General features: G+C 27.0%; 1 protein-coding gene across 1 annotated transcript in view; it reads left to right on the top strand.

Annotated features, from left to right (window-relative positions):
• Positions 1–5,669, top strand: part of LOC107409743 (pentatricopeptide repeat-containing protein At1g77405) — a 52,303-nt gene extending 46,634 nt beyond the window's left edge. The window contains exons 2-3 of the mRNA XM_060817781.1: positions 4,233–4,467; positions 5,439–5,669. The gene's annotated coding sequence lies outside the window, so the exon portion shown is untranslated. The remainder of the gene's footprint in view (positions 1–4,232; positions 4,468–5,438) is intronic.
• Positions 5,670–16,754: the final 11,085 nt, after the last annotated feature.

The raw sequence follows: 16,754 nt of genomic DNA, 5'->3' as shown, positions 1-16,754 counted from the left end.
GTCAAATATATTAATGACCCATACAAACATTTTGGCAAATATATTTGACAAATGATTTTGATCTTTAAATTTATTTAATTTTATGGTGTAAATTTATTCTTTTAAAGCTTTTTCTAATTCTCATACTTATATCTAAACAATTTTAATTCTAAGCAACAACTAAATCACATTTAATTTTTGATGTACAAAAAATCTCCAATCACTTAACTTTATCCTTATTTATTTATTTATTTATCCGTAAGCAAAACAGTCTTCAAATTTTTAACACCTATCTCGCTCCTTAACCTTTGAGTGATTTCAACTTTCTATTTCAAAAAAATGAATTTTGTCCGGATCCGATAATTAGTAAATATAATTTTAAATATTAAACCTTCTTGAGAGTTAAAAACTAAAAAAAAATAAAATCCTAATGTTGATAATGATATATATATATATACGTACATGTGTGTGTTATATATATATATAGCGTTATATATATATGTGTGTGTGTGTGTGTGTATGTGTGTGTGTGTGTGTTTGTCGTCTAAATATTCATGTCCTTGAAGACCTCATACATGTGGCATCATATAAATTGCATTGTATACACATTCGTTGTCAAATATTTTCATGTAGTTAATGACCAGAGCCACTAACATTTTTACTCCCTTTCTCTTGAATCATATACAGCCGCAATTACTTTCGGTAGAGGAAAAAAAAATGCAAAATACGGTTTCAAAATATATATTACTATCTTTCTGGCCACAATTATCATTTTGGTCGCATTGTTGTCATAAGAAAATGAGTTTGGGCGGTAATTTTAGCAAGAAATAATAATAATAATAAATGACAAATAAATTTTCCAACCATTAACAATTTCACGTAGTTAATAACCTAAGCCACTAACATTTGATAAATGATTTGTCAAATATATTAATACTCATCCAAAGATTTTGGCAAGTTTATTTGACAGATGATTTTGATCATTAAATTTATTTAATTCTATGGTGTAAATTTATTCTTTTAAAGTTGTTTCTAATTCTCATACTTATATCTAAATAGTTTTAATTCTAAGCAAAAACTAAATCACATTTAATTTTTGATGTACAATAAATCTCCAATCACATAACTTTATCCTTATCCATTTATTTGTCCATAAACGAAACACTTTTCAAATTTTAAATACCTATCTCGCTCCTTAACCTTTGAGCAATTTGAATTTTCTCTTTAGAAAAAATAAATTTTGTTACATCCGAACATTAATAAATATAATTTTAAATACTAAACCTTCATGAGATTTAAAAAATAAAAAACTAAAATCCAAATATTGATCTTGATATTTTGAGACCAGAATTGTATGTGAAAGTATATATATGTGTCTATATAAACGTTCATGTGCTTGAGGACCTCATCCATGCGACATCATACAAATTGCAACATATACAAATCAATGGTCAAATATTTTTATGTACTTAATGACCTCAACCACTAATATTTTTGACAAAAAACCGAAACATATATTTGATAACCACAAACATTTTCACGTAGTTAATGACCTCAACTACTAACATTTAATAAACGAATTGTCAAATATGGTAATGACCCATACAGAGGATTTTGCCAAATATATTAAATAAATGATGTTGACGTTTAAATTTATTTAATCTAATTTTATAAATTTGTTGTTTTAAAAACTTTTCAAAATTCTCATACTTATATCCAAACACCCTTATTTTAAGTAAAAACTAAATGATGTTTAATTTTCTGTTTACAATAAATCTCTAATATCATCTCTCTATCCTTATTTATTTATTTTTCCATAATCAGAATGATCTTCAAATTTTGAGCACGCTTCTCTCCCTTTAACCTTTGAGCAATTTCAAATTTCTAAAATTAAGTGATAAAGTGTTTAAATATTACAAACACATGATTATATATATATATATAATGCCTTTATAATTTCTAGAAATTGCTCATCGAAGCCATTTATTGTTTTCTTTTTTTTTTTAACCTAAAATTGAATAGTATCTGAATATAAGTATAATAATTAAAAAGGTTTTAAAAAGAACTTGTTTGCACAATTTGATTAGTTAAATTTCAATATCAAAATGACTTGATAGTTTTAACGTCATATCTGTTTTATTAGTCTTAATTCATATGAAATGTTTAGATTTCAAATTTGAAAAATGATTAAATATGTATTTAGTGATATACAAAAATCTTATTTAGGAAAAATAATCCTATTTAGAAAAAATAAAATTTGTTGAGATCTAATGATTAATAAATATAATTATAAATCTTAAACATTTATACAATTTAAATGTGAAAAGGTAAAATCCAAATTGTGGTCATATATGTGTATATATATATATATGTATATATAGGTGTATGTGTGCATTCTATAAATATATATGTATGAGTGTGTTTCTAAATATTCATGTTCTTGAAGTCATCATACATGTGGCATCATACAAATTGCATTGTATATACATTCATTGTCGAACATTTTCACGTCGTTAACGACCACAAACACAAACATTTTTGCTTCCTTTCTCTTGAATCATACACAGCCACAATTACTATCGGTAGAGGACAAAAACATACAGAGTACGGTTTCAAAATATGTATTACCTTCTTCCTGGCCACAAGTATCATTTTCGGTCGCGTTGTTGTTATAAAAAAATGAGTTTGAACGGTAATTTTAGGAAAAAATAATAATAATAATAAATGATAAATATATTTGACAATCATTAACAATTTCAAGTAGTTAATACCATAAGCCACTGGTATTTAATAAATGATTTGTCAAATACATTAATGATCCATACAAAGATTTTGGCAAATATATTTGACAAATTATTTTGACCTTTAAATCTGTATAATTTTATGGTGCAAATTTGTACTTTCAAAACTTTTTTCTAATTCTCATACTTATATCTAAACACCTTTAATTCTAAGCAAATGTAAAATCACAGTTAACTTTTGATGTTCAATAAATCTCCATTCACATATCTTTATCCTTATTTATTTATTTGTCCATAAACAAAACACTCTTCAAATTTTAAACACCAATCTTGCCCCTTAACCTTTCAGCAATTTTAATTTTCTATTTAGAAAAAATAAATTTTGTTAGGGTCCAACATTTGATAAATATAATTTTAAATATTAAACCTTTATGGGATTTACAAACTAAAAAAATATAAAATCCTAATGTTGATCTTGATATTTAAGACCTAAATTGTATGTGAAAGTATATATATATGCCTATAGAAACTTTCATGTGCTTAAGGACCTCATACATGCGACACCATAGAAATTGATTCATATGCACATTAATGGCTGAACATTTTTACGTAGTTAATGACCTCAACTACTAATATTTCTGACAAATAAACGATAAATATATTTGATAACCACTAATATTTTCACATAATTAATGACCTCAACCACTAAAATTTGATCAATGAATTGTCAAATATGCTAATGACCCATACAAAGGATTTTTCCAAACATATTAAATAAATGATGTTGGCATTTAAATTTATTTAACTTAATTTTGTAAATTTGTTGTTTTAAAAACTTTTCAAAATTGTCCTTCTTATATGCAGACACCCTTTATTCTAAGTAAAAACTAAATGTTGTTTAATTTTCTATGTACAATAAATCTCCAATCACATATCTCCTTATTTATTTATTTTTCCAAAATAAGAATGATCTTCAAATTTTGAACACCTTTCTCTCCCCTTAACCTTTGAGCAATGTCAATTTTCTAAAATTAAGTGATAAAGTGTTCAAATATATAATAAAGTAATTTCTTAATTCTGAGCGCAAATTTGAGGCCTGTGTTCATAATAAAACAAAAGAGTTAAAGAAGGGACTTGTTCTTTTATGATTTAGGAAGAGGATGCAGCTGCTGCGATTTTCAATTTTGAAACTATAAATTACTCCCTAAATCAAAAAATTTAAGTTTAAAGAAATATTTCACCCTTGGCAGATATGATGGTAGTATCCACTCGTGAAATTAGATTGAGTGCTCTTTACACCAACTCTGAATTTTTTAAAGCTGGTATTTTAACTAAGATTTGGAGGTGCCTTAGATGATAATTTAAATTATTTGATGTTGATATATCAGAAGTCTTGTGACATATGTCAACAACTTCAAAAGTTATCCAGTGGTTTAAAAAAACTATTTCCTCTTTTCTTTTGAATTGCTTATCATGTCAGCCAAATTTATATTGTATTCTTGCATTTGACAGGTTTCTCCAAAGTAGCTGCTTCAGTATTTTCTTTTAATATGTGGACTTCTTCTACTAAAGCTACAGGTGCATCTTCATAGTTGCTCAGACAACATAATATACTAATACTAAATAAGTCAAGGACAAACATTTGCTCAAGCTAATAAGCTTGTTCTTAAGATGCACCAAGTGTAGCCAATCCAAGCCTGTCCTCGTGCCTGCTTGTCAAAAGCTCTTTCAACCTCTGATTATGGTGGTAATTGACTTACCTCAATTTATTTGATATCCTTATGCTTACGTGGTTTCGAATTCCTTATGCACTATCTCTGTTTCAGTAATGTGTTTTTCAGCACTAGCCAGGTAACATTCACAGAAACTTTGTAGAAAAACTGAAAGTACCCTATATACTTTAGTCAACTTTAAAAATAACTGAAAAATCTTAAGCCTTTACACCTAACAAACAATGGAATCCTTCAGCTCTCTATAGAAGCTTTAAATACGCACAAGGTGCTAGTTGTTTAGCCATTGAAGTCTTAAAATTTCATATATATGACCCTAAATTGTCAATTTCATGCCAAATAAAAAATGTAAAGAAGTTGTTAAAGATGTTGAAAAGAGGCATGAGTTATTTATTTAATAAGAGCATCTTATCATGCTTTTAATTTAGCATGCTTACCACAGAAACAATAATATGAAGATTATGCCTTTGCCATTCTTAGCTAAGACCAAAGTGTGTACACTGCTGGCTGGTTTCCCATTTTTATGGAATTGATCAGGCGGTCATTGTTAATATACTCAGATATCTCCATCTGTCATGACATACACACCGCCAAGTCAAAATTAGTTGCTTCAGCTTAAAGGATATGCTTTAATGAAACAGAACAAAGAAAATTAAAGAACTTGTTTAATATAGTTTGATTATGCCACTTAAAACCAGTGAAATCATTGACAGAAAATATAATCTCAATAATTCAAACCTGCAAGATTATTGAAATGATATAAAAATACACTGTGAAAGAGATATATAACCAAATTAATTGTTCAAATTTGATGAGCGAAAACTTTGTTTGACACTCTCTTTAACTACTGTCGCGTTGTTTGCTAAAAGACCTTTACTACTAAATGCCAAACTCTCTGTCTTGGTTGAAAATTAGCACTTTTAGTTATCTCTGTATTTTAAACTGGGGTGAAATCCTTGATCCATTTTGGGTTAAAAATTGACTGCAGGTGGGTAATTTCTCTTGAAAAAAATCAGCTTAGAAAGAGGTAGGTAGGTTCGGCCAAAGCCCTTCTACAGGGCAAAGACTTGAATACCAACTGTTTTATGGGTGATGGAAATATTTTATTTATACTTCTGAGAGTTGGAGTAAATGTAGAAAACATCCCTAAAATTTTTAATCTTATTATTTACACTTCCTGAAAGTTACCTTTATACTAATAAAAAAGTTAAATTACTTTTAAAATCCCTTTTATTATTATTTTTTTGCATTAATTAATTTGAAGATTTCATTTTTTTTATATATTTTTTTATTTTTATAAAAAACTATATGATAATTTTAATTGCATTACTTTATTTTAAGTAAGTTATATATTTGATAAATATATTTTGTTAAATATAGTCGAAAAAATATAATATATTTAACTGAATATATTTGATAAATAATAATACATTTAGTAAAATATATTTAACAAATTTTCATCTGATTCAAAAAAAGAATTATTAAAACATCACATTGCTTTGTTTGTCTTTTTTTTTTTTTTTCAAATTGAAAAATTATCACTTAATTTAAATAAATTTAATTATTGTTTGAACACGACTTTAAAGTCTTTAATTTAATTATTGCGAAAAAAAAAAGAGAGAAAGAAATATTTTTGGTAGTAATTTAACTTTAATAAAGATACAAGAGTAATTTGAATTTTTTAAAAAGACGCGAATAATATGATTAAAAACTCAAAGAAGTATTTAATTCAAACTTCAGGTTTACCTATGGTGCAAATTACAATTATTCATACTCGGATATTCAACAATTTCGTTGTAGTATGCTTACATATTTTATTTTGACATCACACATGATTATAGATTGTTCATGTTTTTACATTATTGATTATTGGTTATTATATGGTGGTGTGATAAAATCTTTGTTGTATGTAAGTTCATCTCCTCCGCAGGCCTTTGTTTTCATCATCATAAGCAAAGTTCTCGACTCAACAAATGACTCATTATTGATGCAGGCCGGTCCCAAAGAAATGGGAATTTTATTATATTTTATGGGATAATCTCGTAATATGAAAGGCACATAAGAATATATAAGTAGTGCATTAACAATACAGAGGATTTTTTTATTTTTTGTTTTATTTATTTTTTTTAATAACTTTTTTTATGCATGAAAATGATTGTATAATTTTATTGAAAAGTTTTAGAGGTGCGTTGATCAGACCATTCTGCTGCCGTTGGCTCATGTGGATTTGTTATGATGTGGATTAATTTGATGCCACCATATATCGTTGCCATTTTCATGCAATCATATTAAATATGTTTTGCTGACCTATTTTCTACAGTCACCTATTGCCAGCTACGTCCTTTATTTATTATTGATTAATATTAATCCAGCTCACCAGATAATGGAACCTCTTGACTTCTCTCACAAAATTATTTTTTTTCTTAAAAAAATTATTCCTCAACCAAATTTTGTGCTTCTAAAGAGACAGATGGTTGGAGTTTAATTATAAAAGAACATATATTATTTTGATAGCATTAAATTATTTACTTAAAATATAAATAAGTGTTTGGATATTAGATTAATGGACCAACTAGATTTTTAACATATATATTAAAATTCTTGCTGTTAAGTTTTTTGAAACAAAAAGAGAATAGCTTTTCGAACAATTAATGATGATATATAATAGTACTAATCAAGGTTTAAAATATCTGATATTTTTTTGAAATTTTTTCTAAATTTTTAATTTTTTAAAAGGTCGAAATAAAATTTAAATTCCAAATGGAAATGGATAGAATTTCCATAATATCCATTGAAATTTTTGAAATTTTGTCATAATTTCCATGGAAATTTTCGTCAAAATATCTACATCAAATCCTTAATAATTTGATTAAAAAATCCACAGTATCCATCAAAATTTTAGAAATGTCTATGTAAATTTTTGAAAATTTCCATGGAAATTTTGAAAATATCTATGAAATTTTTTTATATAAAAAATTTAAAAATATTATTGCTGTTTAGTAAATTATTTTACCAAATTAAATTTAGTGATATTTTTTTAATATTTTAATTGTTTTTAAGTATTTAATGATATAAATAAAACAAAGCGAATTGAATTCAATACCTTTAATAAGTTTTATTCACTGATTAAATATATAGAACTATATATATACTTGCTATACATTTTGTATGAGATGAATTCATTAGAATCCTATAATTACAAGTTAATAATTGATTATATAAGAATGAAAAATAATAACATGAAAATATAACATTATATAGAATTGATATTGATAGCATTTAAACTAATAACATTAAACAAATAAAAATAAAAAAAACAATAAAAATATATTATACCAAACATCAAAGATAAATATATTTAACACAATATCCTTATAATTGACATATTAATAACTACATAAAAAATTATTAAACAGATACATCTTTTAATAATTATTTTTCATATTTCACATACCAAAATGAAAATGAAAAATATATTAATAATTTTTAATTATCTAAGATTTCTATGAATATTGAGATGATATTTATGAATTATAATGTAATTGTAAAATAAACAATTTATCAAATATATATATATAAATATATATGTATATATGTATTTTGTATATTTTTATCAATAATAGTTTATTTATGATCGTTATCATTTAGTATAATTTAAATTGATTAAGAGAAATATAATATCTATCCAATATTTTTGCAATTTTTATAATCAGTTTGATAATTGATTGTTTAAATAAGCTAATGCTAAAATTTCAACAAAAATTTTCATTTTTTAAAATAGATTTCCATATTTTTTTTTATGAATTTTTATTGATATTTGATAATTTTCGATATTTTTATAGAAATTTTCATATTTTGAATTTTCGATGTTTCCATCGATACCGAAATTTTAAACCTTGATATTAATAACATTCTGGCGGAAAAAAAGAGAAAAGTGGGGAAAAAAATTTCACCTCTTTTATCTTACCTATGATTCAATTGCTTCTCACATGTAGCTTATAATTAACTAACTAGATGTTTTTTACTTATAGAGTTGGATAATAAAATAATTAATCTAGTATTGCATTTGGTGTTAATTAGAGATGTCTATTCATTATATACATGTGTGTGTATATATATATATATATATATTTTTTTTTTATAATTATTATTAACAAGAATTTAAGCTTTTTTTTTTTTAAATAGAAAATGAATATGAGTTATCATATAATTTATTGATTTTTGAATTAAGCAAAATGATTTAAACCAGATTAGTTCAATATTAAAAAATAAATATGTCTTTTATTTAATTATATTTCAGAAAATTTTATCTAATTTATAAAATCATTAATAACAATTGGCAAACTTGCATGTACTAATGTAGACATTTACAAAAATATAAAAAAGAAACAGGAGAAAAAAAAGAAAAGAAAAGCAAATTAAAAAATAAGACAAGAAAGAAATCAAAAGATATGAAGAAGAAAAAAAAAAAGAAATCAAAAGATATGAAGAAGAAAAAAAAATGAAATTTAAAACTGATGCAATAAAAAAATAATGAACAGAAATTAGAAAAGCAAAAAAGAAGAAAGATCGATAAACAAAGACACAAAAAAGGACGATAATATCAAAAAAAAAAAAAAGGGACAATAATATCAAAACAAAGGAAGAAAAAAAACAAGAATAAAAAAATAAGACAAGAAAACAGAAGACAAAAAAAAAAAAAATAAATAAAACAGAAGAAAAAAGGGGAAAAAAAAAAGGGAAGAAAAGAAATTTGATATTGCTGATAAAAAAAAAACATATTTTTTAATGAAAAAAAAAAAGAAAAAAAATCTTTAAAAAATAAAAAAATAAAAAATCACTAAAAAGCAAATTGGATAAAAATTATTCAGGGATTATTGGTGGGCTTAAGTTTTAATTCTGTCAAGTGTTGGGCTAAACATGGGATTTAAGGAATTAAACTAGAAATCAGTAAAGTAGTAGTCTAATTTACCTCATCCAAAATAAAGAGAAAAAAAAAAAAGGAGAAAAAGAAGAAATCATAAACGGGTGAAATTTAATAAACTTGACAACAATTTTTTTTAGAATATTTCATTTACACCGGCTAAATTTTGAGGAAAATATAAAAATATTTTTCAAATTTCTTATAATTCCATTCACACTTTTTCAAAAAATTTAAATTATTTTTATATATTTGATAAATTATAATTCATTTTAATACATTCAGTAAAATATATTTGGCAAATTATTCCTTTGTTAAAAAAAAAAACTTATTTTATTTAAATCATGAGTAGTTTTTTTTTTCAAAATTGAAAAAATGATCATTTAGCTAAATAAAATTAATTAAAATATATATTAACAAATTTTTGAAGTTTTCAAATTACTTATTGAAAAAAAAAAGTATGTATGGTAATTTGATTTAAATAAAGGTACAAAGGTAATTTAAACTCTTATAGGGGTGTGGAATATTTTTATGTTTATTCCAAATTTCAGGTTGTGTAAATAAAATATTTCTTTTTATTTTTTATGCCAAGTAGCCAAAAGGCACAAATTTAATAATAAAGAAAGGTATGTGAGGAAGAAAAAAATACACAAGAGATCAAATAAAAAAATAATGTACCAAAAAGAGTTTCTTTCATATTTTTCTTAGGTGCCAAATGAGTTCAAATGCATATGTTTGAGTTTCTTTCATATTTTTCTTAGGTGCCAAAAGAGTTCAAATGCATATGTTTATTATTATTAGTATTATTATTATTATTGTTTAGCAATAAAATTCTTATAGTTAATAATTAAGCTAACAGCACTATCTCTTCAAACTATATATGCCTTTCACTTTGTCCCAAATTTTACAAAACCTTTGACATGCATTTGCTCCCTAAATTATTAGTTCTCTGTCACTTCAGCTTAAACACATTTTGACATAGAAATTTGATAAAATTTAAGAATACCAACTTCATGAAACTTTTTCTTTTCCATTTTGTACAATAGACAAACTAATTTTTCAAATTTATTAGACAAATAAACAATAGTTTAAAAGAAAGTAATATGAGTGATTTATGTAGTTTGAAAATAAAGCGTAAATGAGTAATATTTCAAGAGGATAGAGCATCCAAATAATAATATATATTTGTTGTTCTGTAAAAACATATAAATACATAAATATATATATATATATATATAAATATATAAATATATATAGAGGAGTATCAATATGGGCGAAATGTCCCATCAAGGAATGGGCGATGACCAATTATAACCATTCCATCGTCATAGTTTTATATATTAACTTAACTAGTGTTAATAATAGACTGCTTTTCCCCGAAAAAAACAAAACAAAAAAATGGGTCGTTTATCCTATAGTAGCACATATATTTATATATACATATAAATATATGTATATATATATATAGGGTAATTCTATTGTACGGACAATCCGTATACAGATTGCATTTAAAATCGATCCTTTTACAATAAAGCCAAAGTTTTTATTCTAAAAGCGTCGATTTTGGGTGCGTTCGCATGTAAACCGTTCGCACCGTAGAAAAACTTTATATATATAGGGCTTCTACGATACGAACGCATCCAAATCCGATGCTTTTTGAATAAAAACATCGACTTTGATGTGTACAGTGTACAGCAAAACCAACGCTTTCATCCAAAAATTTCGATTTTGGATGTGGTCCGTATCGTAGAATTGTCATATATATATATATATATTATACTTGTAATACTTATAGGACCCTACCAGTTTAGGTTTAAGAAAATAGTAATATATATTTTTTTTAGTGTGCCAACTTCTTTAAGTGTTTATTTGGCATAGATTATTTTTTTTTTTTTTTAGATTAAAAGTTCTATTTGAAGATAAAAAGCTATTTGTTGGAAAAATAAAAATGTTAGGCAAGAGTTAGAAGCACTTGTTGACAAGAAATTTTTTTTTTTTAAAACTATTTTAGAAAAGCCTGAATTTTGAGATTTTTTTAAAAAAAAATTTATTTTTTTAACTTATATAGGAAATCCAATAAGCATTTAATATATTTTTTTTATTTACAATCAAATATTTATTAATTTTTTAATAAAAATTATTTTTAAAAAAATTTATAATACAAAACTGCTAAAATTCTATTTTCATAAGTTATATCATATGGACACTTATAAAAAAAAAATAAAAAAATAAACAAATAAAAAAAGAATGCATCTGGGAAAATAGGAAACATAGAATGCATTGTCCTTTTGTGAATATATATATATATATATATATAGCTACCTAAGCTAGATTTGGATTATATGTGAAATAGCCAAAACAAAGAAGTGGTTCGTCAAAACTGGCCATGAAGTTCTGGTATAATTAGCAGCCGGCGGGACCATGCATGTGAATGTCTATGTAACAACGATATCATATAAATATATAACTGTTTTTTTCTTTTAATGAAAAACATAAATATTTAAATATAAATAGATAAATGGATGAGTGAAAAATCCTGTTTTTAAAGAACCATATAATATATTTTTTACTTGCAGATTACAAACACAGAATATACTTATTTATTTGTATTTGTTTGTGGTTATTGGCGATTTGAGTTTTGGTGGGACCAAACAATAAAATAAAAAATAAAAAAAAATCTTAGTTTTTATGTTGCTTTTCGAAAAAAATGATAATATCTTGTTCTAATAATATCCTAACATGCAATTATTGTTTCAACTTTTAAATATATATTTTTTTGTTGTTTCTTAATAAGATTAGCTAGACAATAAAGTTGGAATTATATATAAAACTGAGCACCTCCATTGGGCAGGTAGCAAATTTGGGCATGTATAACATCTCCATGAATTTGACCAATAAACTAATTCTCATCCTCTCTCTCTAATAATCTCTTCGATAAAACGACAAGAAAAACGAAACAGAGACCAATAACTCGGCCGATCAAAACGATACAAATCAGTGACCTGAAGATAGACAAGGGCTTTAACATATTTTTAATTTTAATAACCAGCCAGACCAATTTTTAAAAATTCTGCTTATTTTGTTTGTTATTTTGTGTTCTTGACAGTTAACTAATGGGCCTACTGTGTCAATTATCAGGGGGATCAAGGTGAGGTGAGAGTTTAAATTAACTACCGATTATAGTAAATATATATATAGTATACGATTTGAGAATATGCATATATATATATATATATTATATGTATACATATATAAATAAACCCATAAGTTAGGTATGTGAATTGTGATCGTGCATGACTCTCTTGGAGGACTTGAAACTCTCAAGGGATAAAGGCATGCATGGAACATGCTTAAACTCTATGATATATGTCAGGACCCGTTCAAAATTTCTCATCGGAACCTTAGACAAGTCCTGATCCCAGAGAAACCCTACCGGACCCTCCAATGTAAAATCCGACAGAACCTCCCCTAAGGGTTGGACTTACCACAAATTTCCTGCACGGAAAACACACTTCTATACTCATCCTCTTATTCTTTCCACAATACTACAAGTTGATTCCACAAATTTACAGCACTCCAAAAGAATAACAGGGAATCAATGCAGTATTTAATAAAATGCATCCAATACAGTATACAGAGCATTATACAAACAAATGTGTAATTAATAGAATGACAGATAAGGAAGCAATACAAGATGAAGAGGAAAAAGGGAAGAAATACTTCTTGGACTTTCGGCAATGAACTGAGACGTCGGGCTCGCCACGGACGATCAACGTCTCCCAACCTAGACCTAGGGGAACGGGATTTAAAAACATGAGATGCTAATCATCTCAGTGAGTGACCCTAACTACTGAACACTTTTAATATTAATAATATAACAAATAAAGGAATTTAATTAATACCAACAATTAGATAAATAATAAATAATAAAAATTTGAAAGTAATACTTTCTCTCAAAACCCTCACTATTCACTCCGTTGGAAATGTTCCCCTTTTTAAAACATTTTCACAAAACCCGATATTCGTATTTTCCGAAAACCAAGGGATCAATTAATTTAATAAATAATAAATAAATACCCCAAATATAAATAAAATGTAATAAAATATAATAAATAATTTTTGAACACTTTGGGGTTTGAAATTTCTATCCGAAAATTTATATTTGACGCATCACACCATATACCAGTGATGCCCTCCGATATCAAGTGTCCCCAACACCGACTGGCGGGGAGGTTAAAGAGAGAAACTTGCATATGGCACTTCGGCGTCCCGACAGTACCGCTGCTGAAACCGTCATCCCGGCCACGGAGGGAGGACGGCTGATGTGCAATATATAAGATTTTCCTGCCCTCGGTCTAATGGCAACTCACAGGAGACATAATACTTGCGCGCTAATCCACATATACACCAGAATATCAATACTGTATGAGTGCGTCTAAAATAATTATTAAATTAATTATTACCGTATCGATTTTTTCAAAAATCACTGTGGGAAATATACCAGTTTTCAAATTCACCATCCCACATTTTCCTTTAACAATTCCGGTACGAAACCATCGATAACAATATAAAAATAATTTTTCTCGTAAAACGAGGTTCCACAAATAATATTCCACGGGCATAATTATCAAATTTGAAGTCACCAATTTAAACAAATATTTTTCTTAAAACATTTAAACCAATTATGCCCAAAAAATAATATAAAAATCCAAACACAATTAATTTACGAAAATACCTTACTCATGTGTAATAAATACAATTAAATCATAATAATAAAAATCGAGGATTTCTTAATAACCCAAAAATTCCGATTTAGCACCAATAAACATATACGTACCTATAAAATAATATTTTTGCACAATTATAATTAATTTTCCACCACATGAGCATAATTCCAGATATCAATTTAACACCAATAAATATAATTAATTACCCCAAAATATTTTTAAAGGTGGGTCACTCACCTGGAGCACACAATTAACCTAAGATCCTCCATGGGATCAATTCCACGACGCACACGTGCTCCTAGAACAATAATTCACACACAGTCAAATAAATTAATATTTTATTCGAATAAATAATACCTGGTACCTGGGGGTCTAACACAAATGTTAACCAAAATTGACAAATTATATGTCTATGGAAAGCTTGTGAGATGAGGATCACATTACCGACCTCCATGGAGTTCAATTTAATCGGCGGTGGCCGGAATTTGGCCGGAAAGCTATGGCCGAGTTTAAACTTGAGGTATCTCTCAAACGGTGGGGATTTTGGGCAATCTAACCCCGGAAATGGACTCAGAGGGGTCGAAAATGGTGGGATAGAGGTATGGATCGAGCTGGGTTGGCCGGAAAACACAAGAAAAGAGGAGAGAGAAAATTTCTGGCCGGCAGCTTCTTCGGCCCGATCTGGGCGCATCCGGCGACTGGTGGCCATGAAATTTTGCAGCCGAGCTCGCCTCCGTCCCCCGCTCCTCTCTGGCCGGCGCGTGTAGCAAGGTGGTGGCTGGAAACGAAGAAACGGCAACGGCCCAATAGGAAGAAGGAAAGGAAAGGAAGAAGAAGGAGGAAGAAGAAGGCTCCGCGGCGGGGGGGGGGGGGTTGGTGTTTTCCCACGTGGGGGAAAAGAAAGAAAAGAAAAAAGAAAAGAAAAAGAAAATAAATTAAAAATAATTAAATAATATTAAGAATAATATTATTATATAAAATAATAATAAAATAATATGATATTAAGCATGGTTGACATGTGGCATCTTAACATGGTGACACATGGTCACATTTATTAAGTCACACATGGCACATTGTTACACGTTTAAAAATAATATTAAAATAATACAGTATTTGAAAAACTCTACAGGTCCATAACTTTCAAACCACATGTCCAAATTGGACGTGCCGCTAGTCTACGGACTCATATCGACGAGTACTTCACAACCATGCATAAGTCAAAGCTCATCTTTGCATGAATAAAAAGTCAACTCCGGCATCCCTTGGACAGTTTGGACCTCAACTTGTTTTGCTCATAACTTTCAAACCGTAGCTCCGTTTTCGACGTGCTACTAGTCTACGAACTCGTGCCAATGTGTACTTTGTAACGGTACCTCAATCAACCTAGAATTCATCCGAGTCAAAAAGTCAACTTTTGACCTCCTTCGGTCAACGATCAAAGTCAACGGTCAACGGCTACCCTCGGTCAAAGTTGGAAAACTTCCGTTGTACTTTGGGACGGGGTGTTACAATATAAATTAAAATTCAAGGTGTGTATAAAGTAGAATATCCGTCACATGCTTACGAACATTGTTAATTAATACTTTATGTAGAATCTATTTTTCTAGTTTAGATTGATTGATACCCTTATATTTCTTTGGACAATATGAACTATGACCAATTTATTTACATATATTGTTTAGTACTCTCTCTCTATATATAAATATAATACCACTACTAAGTTCAAAATAAAGGGCTTCAAGTTAAATATATTGCTAGTTCAAAGCGTGTGAAAATAATAATTATAGAAAAATAAAGGTGTGAAAAGAAGGTTCAGTTTGAAGATTCTATTGTTCCTTTTAAAAAAATATACAGGTAAATAAATACAAATTAATATTTTGCAAACAATATAATGTATTATAATTTTTCTTTTTTTCTTTTTTTGATACCAATGTTAAAGAAGGTTAAAATCAATGTTTTAAAAGCCGAAGTAAGTATTAGAGGTCTAAGGTGTAAGCTTCCTTTTTTTTTTTTCTTTTTTTTTAAATTACAATTTAGGGAAAGGGAATTTTTTTATCAAAATCAAGATTTGAACCATTCTCAATGGTTTTACCATTGGATCAAGCTTTCAAATACAAGTGTATGCCCTTTTAAACCTTTAAAATTGAATATTTTAAAAAATAAAATATGGTTAAGATTATTAAAAATAAATATAAAATTATTAAATAAATTTATGTTCTATATTTGTAGTTTACAAACAAATAATCCGAAAATCTAAATGAGGATAAGTTATTATTTTTAAAAATAAATAAAGCTACATGTGCCTCACTTTCGTAGGCACAAAAAAGCACACTTTTATGAATGATATATGGGTTTAGGAGTATGCTTTACAAGTGTAACATCTAAACTAATTTTGCATCTCAAAATCTTTGGAAAAACAAAGTAGTTAAAAACTAAAATCTCCAATTGTTGAAACGAGTGGGATATATTATATTAGTTAAACCCAATATAAAAATTTAGATAATGAACCAAGAAGAAGGGTCAACTTGATTCTTAATTTGGAACAAATTAAATTAAACAAAAGATTACTTTTAATTAATTAAGGAAAGGAAAAGAAAATATAGTAACCCCTCGTTTCTGGCACGAGTATGTAGAAGGTATTTGGGGAAGTGAAAAA

This window comes from Ziziphus jujuba, chromosome 5, assembly GCF_031755915.1.
Source record: "Ziziphus jujuba cultivar Dongzao chromosome 5, ASM3175591v1".
In the NCBI taxonomy this organism is placed as follows: Eukaryota; Viridiplantae; Streptophyta; class Magnoliopsida; order Rosales; family Rhamnaceae; genus Ziziphus; species Ziziphus jujuba.
Note: the sequence above shows the minus strand (reverse complement) of the source record. Positions and strands in the feature narration are given on the sequence as shown.